The sequence below is a fragment of the Cynoglossus semilaevis genome, chromosome W (genome assembly GCF_000523025.1).
Source record: "Cynoglossus semilaevis isolate Cse_v1.0 chromosome W, Cse_v1.0, whole genome shotgun sequence".
Taxonomy (NCBI): Eukaryota; Metazoa; Chordata; class Actinopteri; order Pleuronectiformes; family Cynoglossidae; genus Cynoglossus; species Cynoglossus semilaevis.
This window is the reverse complement of record NC_024327.1, coordinates 11,486,169-11,493,748: the sequence shown is the minus strand read 5'-3', so window position 1 is coordinate 11,493,748 and position 7,580 is coordinate 11,486,169. Positions and strand designations below refer to the sequence as shown.

General features: G+C 41.2%; 1 protein-coding gene across 1 annotated transcript in view; it reads left to right on the top strand.

The window, feature by feature from the left end:
• Positions 1 to 1,483: 1,483 nt before the first annotated feature.
• LOC103397197 (SET-binding protein-like) overlaps positions 1,484 to 7,580 on the top strand; it is a 43,590-nt gene continuing 37,493 nt past the window's right edge. Inside the window, exon 1 of the mRNA XM_017042703.2 lies at positions 1,484 to 2,629. The gene's annotated coding sequence lies outside the window, so the exon portion shown is untranslated. The remainder of the gene's footprint in view (positions 2,630 to 7,580) is intronic.

Sequence of the window (7,580 nt, the reverse complement as noted above, 5' to 3'; positions counted from 1 at the left end):
AGCCCCTTCCCATACCCTGAAGGTAAGTATAAGGATGACCCCTAATAATTCCCCTGCCACAGCCCTAATCCCCACCCCGTGATCATACCAAGGAAATCACCCTTGAGGTGTGCACCACTAGTGACACTCAGGCACTAGTGGGGCCCAGGGAGGTGTTCAGATGAGCATGCCAGCACAAAGGCATTGGTGGAGGTGCGTCAGGCAGCAATGCCCAGCAGGCAGATCACCAGCCTGTATTTTCATATGTATAACAATGTCACACCAATCCACTAGGTAGTAGGTTTCAGGTGCAAATTCTATATATTATAGAATTTGCACCTGCTATATGGTGCTATGCACCTGCTCTATGGTGCTATACTATATGGATAGCATAGCAGTCCATTATGACCCTCCTATGGCCGAGTGGTTTAGGAAGTGGACTTCCGGAAGGCTTCAGGTTCGAGTCCACCAGCTGCCAAGTTACCACTGAGGTGCTCTGAGCATGGCACTGTACCCACACACTGCTCCCCGGGCACTTAAAGCTGCCCACTGTTCACTTTGGTGATGGGTTAAAAGCAGAGGTCACATTTCGCTGTGTGCAGTGGTGTGCTGTGACACAATGACAAGTAGTTCACTTTCCTTTCCTTTCCTTTTTCTTAATTATTCTGTGCCAGTTAACTAACATAAACCCTGGTCTTTCCTACAGCCGTGGTTTATGAGCAAACTATTTCCTATTAAGACTGAGGTGATAGAATGTATTTATAGCCTTGCCCACAGGTTCAGAAATTGTTTCATACGATGTTTTAAAACCCCGTAGATGTGCATTACAGAAAAATGTCAGATGAAATTTATGTGTTTAGCTTTGACTAAGAAGTCTACGTTTGCTGGTAATGAGGAGAACAAACTCACTGATCATAATCTCTTTTAAATCTCGGACTAATGGAAAAAAGCCAATCCTGAATCAATTTTTAAAATTATATTTTTAGATCTATAAAGTGAGTGTGAATGTGTTAGTTCATTTTTGATTTGGATGTAATATTCTACTATTGTACATTATTAGTGACAAAAAACTGTTTGATGATTGTGATGATTTAGCCAAGGACCTTTATTTTATATAGGATTTCAATGTTGCTATTGGTTTATGCTATACCTTCTTATTAACTCAATTATTTATTATTTTTTGAACATTTCTAGTTAGCATTGATGACTGGGTTACAAGCAACCAAAAGAAAATTAATTCTATTAAAAAAAGTGGCAGGAGTAGGTAAAGATAACTTAACCTGCATTCACTCAATTGCTTATTTAAATACTTAAGCAAGCCTGGGACACATTGGCAGACAGTCTAGAATTATTTAGAATTGACTCCTGACCTTCCGATCTGAAAAAGAACCTGCTACCTACCCTCTTGTCCACAAACACAGAAAATCGATAGATAGATAGATAAAACATTTTTATTTATATTATTTATATATCCAGATTGATGGATATATTAGATTGCATTAAAATGAATATGGTTATATGTGATTTCTGATTCTGATTTGTAGAAAAAAGTAAAACAAGGGAAAACAATCCTCCTTATAGAGTAGACTCAGTCAAAACACCAAGCCATTAGCCAAATGTTTCTTTCCTTCTTTACATTACATTAAAATAAGACGTCTGTAAGAGCAGTCCCGAATGACCAAGGTGACACATACACATACACAAGAAGGGCGTGCGTGTTTAAAAAAAGGAGGTGCTCTCTGAGGCTGCGTGCGCTCCTGCTGCCAGATGGAGGCGATGTCGCTCCTCCTCTGCTCCCTGCTCTGTTCAGGCCACAGCTCTCAGTCTGCTGGGTGAGAGCATTACCAGACACCAGGCTCTGGGACCTGACACTCACCGATCTGTAAAGCAGAGATAAGGGAGAAACGTCTGCTGATCCCATGCAACCGGCGACAGAAAGGCAGCGACCCACCCCGTACCGCACACCGCCGCAGCGCACTGCGTCCAGCCCGGACTCCTTTGTCCTATGTGCCAACGGCTCCCAGCGCGCTCTCGTCTGACATTTCCCCACTGGATTTGGGCTTGTTGTTTTGCCTGCAGTAACAGTGCTACCAACTAACCCTCCACCACCGCGTATACACTTCCTGCCTTTCGTCTACCAAACCAAGCAGCGGATCTGCAGAAAGCTTTTAGCCCAGTGACCGGCGATCCTGGTGCCGCTCCAGAGACGTAGCGCGCACCTCCGCGCCTCCAGCACCACCACCGCCGCCACACGCGTCCACTCGCAGGAGCCTCGGTGGAGCTGATTTCTCTGAGGAATTGGTTTCTAGTTGGTTTTTATATTGGCCCCCCCCCCCCCCCACACACACACACACACACTCCCCGTGTTTCTATCTTCCACTGTCATCGCATCGTCTGACTGTAACTGACTATTTTCGCCTTTTTCCCCCTCCTTCTCCTCCTTGTCCAAGGCACAGTTGACGCCATTTTTCCACCGGATTTTCTGTCAAAAATATTGATATACATATACTGTTTTGGCTCCGTGTGACGGCTCCCCGGGAGGTTGTCATCCCATCCCGTGGCTGGTGTAAAGTGCGTCTAAATGGATTGTAAACGATCGTGATAAAATATTTACAGGTTAGAGCCGAGTCTGTGACAACATTAGACATGGGTAAGTCGCTGACTGGTCACATTCCACACCTGAATACACCTCTGCTGTGCATGTCTTCTTGACTGTTTATTGATGTTTTGTTGCCCGAGTTCCATGGTTCCGCTTCATCGTTCTGCCTTTTGGGCCATTTTGAATTCCTTGCATGAGATACGTGTTTTCCTGCAGTCACATGCTAACACCACCGTCATTACTGTGACACTCACTTTCCTCACTCCCCTGTTGTCCCCTGTTATGCTTAGTAATTGGGTGGCATTGATAAGGTTGTCACACAGCACCAGAGTCGGTGTCAGGCAGCAGTCAGAGGCTTGTTTCTCCTCCTGTCTGCTTCAGGTTGTGTTGCTGTTTGTGTTTGTCTGTTTTGCTGGAAAAGACCTTGAAAACCCTCCCTTTGCTTGAATGTGGTGTTTTGGATACTTCTGGGAGAAGCTTGGTATTTTAAGGTTGCAGGTTGAAGCACACTCAGTTTTGTGTCTTACATTACTTACTATTACAATTTGATTTAATACAGAATCTACACGGGAGGCCACAGTGATGTCTGCAACACAGCCCAATAGAATATTTATTACAGTGCCATCAGATATTATAATTTATATATAATACAGTAATTTAACTGGTTAGCAATGAATAGATACAGTTTTGAATTAATGGATGACAAAAACATGCAGGGGAGAACATTGTTTCTCAACAGTGAATTTAATTAGAAATGGTATTGCAACATCCATCCTCATAAAATAGCACATATTGCCTTGTGTAAACAAAAGAAACAAACAAGGCACTTTTAAAGCAGCAGAGCCTCAGGCTCCAAGCAAAACAGGCAACTGTAATAAACCAACTGGAGCAAAATGCAGTACGCTTACTCCAAGCTAATTCTTATCCAGAACTATGAGCATTTTAATAACTTAGGGTGAGGACACAACCCAATAGCTGGGCAGTAACGGGCTGAAAACACATGCTGCCCAATTAGTTGCAGGGATTCACAGATATAAATGTGCTATTTTTTTAATTTTCAGCTCTAGAGAACTTCACTCCATTCATTTTCCACCAGCGTGTCAGGCTGTGACTAAGTCAGCTTCACAGATTGTCTCTCTCAGAAAGTTTGAAATTTTGGTTTCGATGCTAGTGTTGCTATGAGTCAGGAAATGTAAAAAAGGGGGAATACCGTGACACCAGGTCGCATGAATGCACCTCCGGTGTTAGGGTCACCTTGCCTGTTTTGATAGCCACTTGCCAATTGTTGTGTAGTGTAATTGAGTTGTAAGACGACATATCAGCTTAGGTTGAGGGTCTAACATTTGTGCCTTGCTTTGTCTCTCCCGTCATGTTTTCTGAAGCCCCTCTAATGTAAAACCTAAATAAACAATGCAAAGTTTTTCTCCCATTGCACCGGCACCAAGACATTTTATGGTTATTAGGCAGTGGAACAGAGAGAAAGACATTTTAAGTTTTGGAGGACAATTTTAGATGCTATGATGTCACCTTTGAAAATGGTCAAAACAATATAGTATTCCTGTTTTCTAGAACAGTTCGACCAGAGGTGAAATAAGTTTAATTGTTGCTTTTTCAAAGCTTTGTATGAATATTTCTGTAGCTCAACTGGGAAAGTGTCATAATATTTCAAAAACTGCTTACAAGTATGAGAGTGGTGCAACATTAAGATAAACACATTACTCCTCACATTACTTCTATTGTCAGCAGCCTTTCATATTAATAGGAAATGTGTTGCACAATGTGTGGGACAGTATGTAAACATGAGAGATAGTAGTTTCTGGGAAATTTCGTAGCTAAGTTTAGTTAAGCCAAGCTTAAGAACATGTAAAATATAAAATGTTTATTTAATAGAAAGTGGAGTTTTAGACAATGACATTGTGGAGGAACAAGTGCATGAGAGGAGAGTTACTTGAGGAAGAAGTTGACAGGTGGTTAAGGGACAAATAATAGAGGTGATTCAGAGTGAGATGAAACCATTGATTGTGTCGTGTTAACAGATTTGGAAGAGTTTAAATTCCAGCAGTGTTTTTGTGGTGTTTGAGTATGAATCATTCTATTAAGGCTTGTGTTAGGTAATATGATGCCCATGTCATTTTTAAATTAAAGCATGAGAAATAGATTAGGTATATATTGATATTTCTCCAACCAAAGATTGGATCCTTTGTCAAAAACAGGTTTACATAAGTGCCCCATCACTCGACGGCATGGAAATAAAAGTGAGAAAGAGATAAATGAAATCTGAAAATGGCACACAGACAATATTTATTATCCTTGTGAGATACCCATCTCCAGCTGGTGAAGGACAAGCTTTTATTATGCTCTCACATCAAAGAATAGAGAAAAAACACTACACCTTGTGCAATCACCAGAGTGATCGGTGCTATTTGTGAGTTCACCTCAGGCTCTGTGCTGCTGGGTATGCAGCCTTAAATGGTTGTGTTTCTGCTGCCACCTCTCTCTCTCTCTCTCCCTCAGTCAGACTCTGTATTTTTGTTTTGTCTGCATGTTTGTATAATTTGCCATCTCTTTTTTGCCCATCTGTACTCCATTATCGATGCTTTGTTGTAATTGTTTTCGAAAGACGGGGCTCTATGTTAGTGGAGTATCTTACACTCCGACGCCCACATCCAGCTCGGCGAATGACCCTTGGTTTTATAAGAGGAAAGCTGGTTAGTGCTGTACAGTTTTGAGAACATAATAAAGCTATTTATGCTGCTGTCTGAGGCTAGTGGAGGTGTGTGTTTGTGCGATGGGAAAAAGAGTTAAAAAACATGAATTAAAGAGAAAGGGAAAAGGAAGCTCAGGCTAGCTAGGCGAAGGAGGCCCAAGAAGGGGTCAGTCTTACATAAACTCTCTGCCTGTCTGCCAAAAACAGAGAACTAACACAGCTTAGGGCACCAGGCAGGGAGGGATGAGTAATAGTCATGACCCAGCTAAGTAGTTTACACAACAGTGGCCCTCAGTGATGATTGCAGTGATGTATGATGCCATTTTCTTGTCATATTGAGTTGCAGTTGTGAGAGGGCACTAAGTCTTAACAGCACTTCCCAGGGGAAGAGAAGTTTCTTTGTGATGCACGTGTTGGTGTGATGTTGTGTTTGGCAACTGCCCTGTTTTCCTGTCATTGTCCTGAGTCACATGGTAGACAGGGTGGTTTTCACACATGCCATAGGGGCGAGTCATGAGGCAGACATTAGACACTAGGAGGATCCAGCAGGCCATGTGGGCACTGAGTCAGTCCAGCCTGAGTGCAAGTCCTTCGCTCAGAGCCATAAAACTTAAGTTATTCAATGGCTGCATGTTGCAGCCCATTAAGTGCAAATTGTCTCTACTGTACATTACTGCTGACCACTTTCCAAAGCATACCTTAACCTTTTGGACTAATAGCACAATTTCTAGGAAGCAAGAGGTATTATTCATTTTAATGGGGTGCTAAATCACCTTCCACAGACTTTTGTGAGACAATCAATTTTTACCATTGCCAAACAGCGTTATGTATTTTGGCTGTGCAAAACTGTTCGTCGGTCTAGCTGTGAGAGACATAACTCAAAAAGTAAGGACAGATTTGAATGTGAAGGTAAGTTATGGACCAGGGTCCGTCTGTCTACAACTGAGCAACCTTGGTGGAGGTTCAGTAGAAGTTTATCACGCTACCAGCTATTGGCATTGATCCAGTTTATCCTCTACCTTCGATTAGAACATTTTGCTCTTTTTTCTGACTGTGGAACAAGTGTTCAAGGTCAACAGCTTGTCTTTTCATCCTGCTTTCCAGTAATTCCCAGAACATTCAGATTTACACATACATTAAGTTTCGCCTTGTGAAATATAGAAATTCTTTGTTAGCCATTTTCTTGTGCTTTCTTCGTCAACTTCTCTCCAGCTTTGCTTAACACACACACACACATTAATGAGAATATGGTTCACAGAGAAAGACAAAGTAACCTGTGATTCCTTTTGGAAAATTGTTTTACTTTGTCTAGCGACTATTTCAGGTGCTGTACATTTTGAATTCCTCACAAATGACATAAAAACCAGTTGCAGTGGCTATGGTACACACTGGAGTGAAGTTGTTTGCTTGCTTTGCATTTCTTTTTCTATTACTTCAGTGTCCTAGTTAAGGAATAGAGTTCAATTCCAGTTAAACCAGAGGTTAGGGCAGCTGGATTATTAATCATAATCAAAATTATTTTGTTTTGTTTCAATATGAAATTTGTTTTTTTTTTGTTTATTTTTTTGTTGTCGCTTTCACATATTTATTTATTTTATTTCCTTTCTTTACCCTCCTTCTGCTGCTCCTCTCCTCTTTCTGCCATCTTTACTTGCACTGACTTTTTGAAACACCTACACCAGAATTACCACCTGTAAACCTAGACAAGTGTGGAAGAGTGCATGTGGGAATCAAGTGTCAACAAAATTTCAATGATAATCTTGGAGTCAAAATCAGAATCGTATTAGTTGCACAGCCCTAGCAGTGGTTCCAAACTTTTTCTGCACTTTTCGGCACCCTCTTTTGTTTAAAGGAATGTTGGAGAAGCCACTCGCCCCTCGACAAATTCAAACATTTTGCTACATAACTCCACTCAACACAATCCTACCAAACTTCCACATTATTGAAAAAAGGAAATAAAATGACAACTCTCGGTCACCTAACAGGGACCTGTCCCCTATTTTAGAAACCACTGAGCTATATACAGTGGTATGAAAAAATTTGGGCACCCCTGATCATTTTCAAGATTTTCCTTTTTGTATCATTGGTTGTTCGGAACAGCAATTTCAATTAAATATATCATATAGCAAACAAACAGTGATATTTAAGAAGTGAAATCAAGTTTATAGGATTTACAGAAAGTTTGCAATAATTACTTAAACAAAAGTAGGCAGGTGCATAAATTTGGGCACCCCAACAGAAAAATTACATCAATATTTAGTAGATCCTCCTTTTGCAGAAATAACAGCCTCTAAA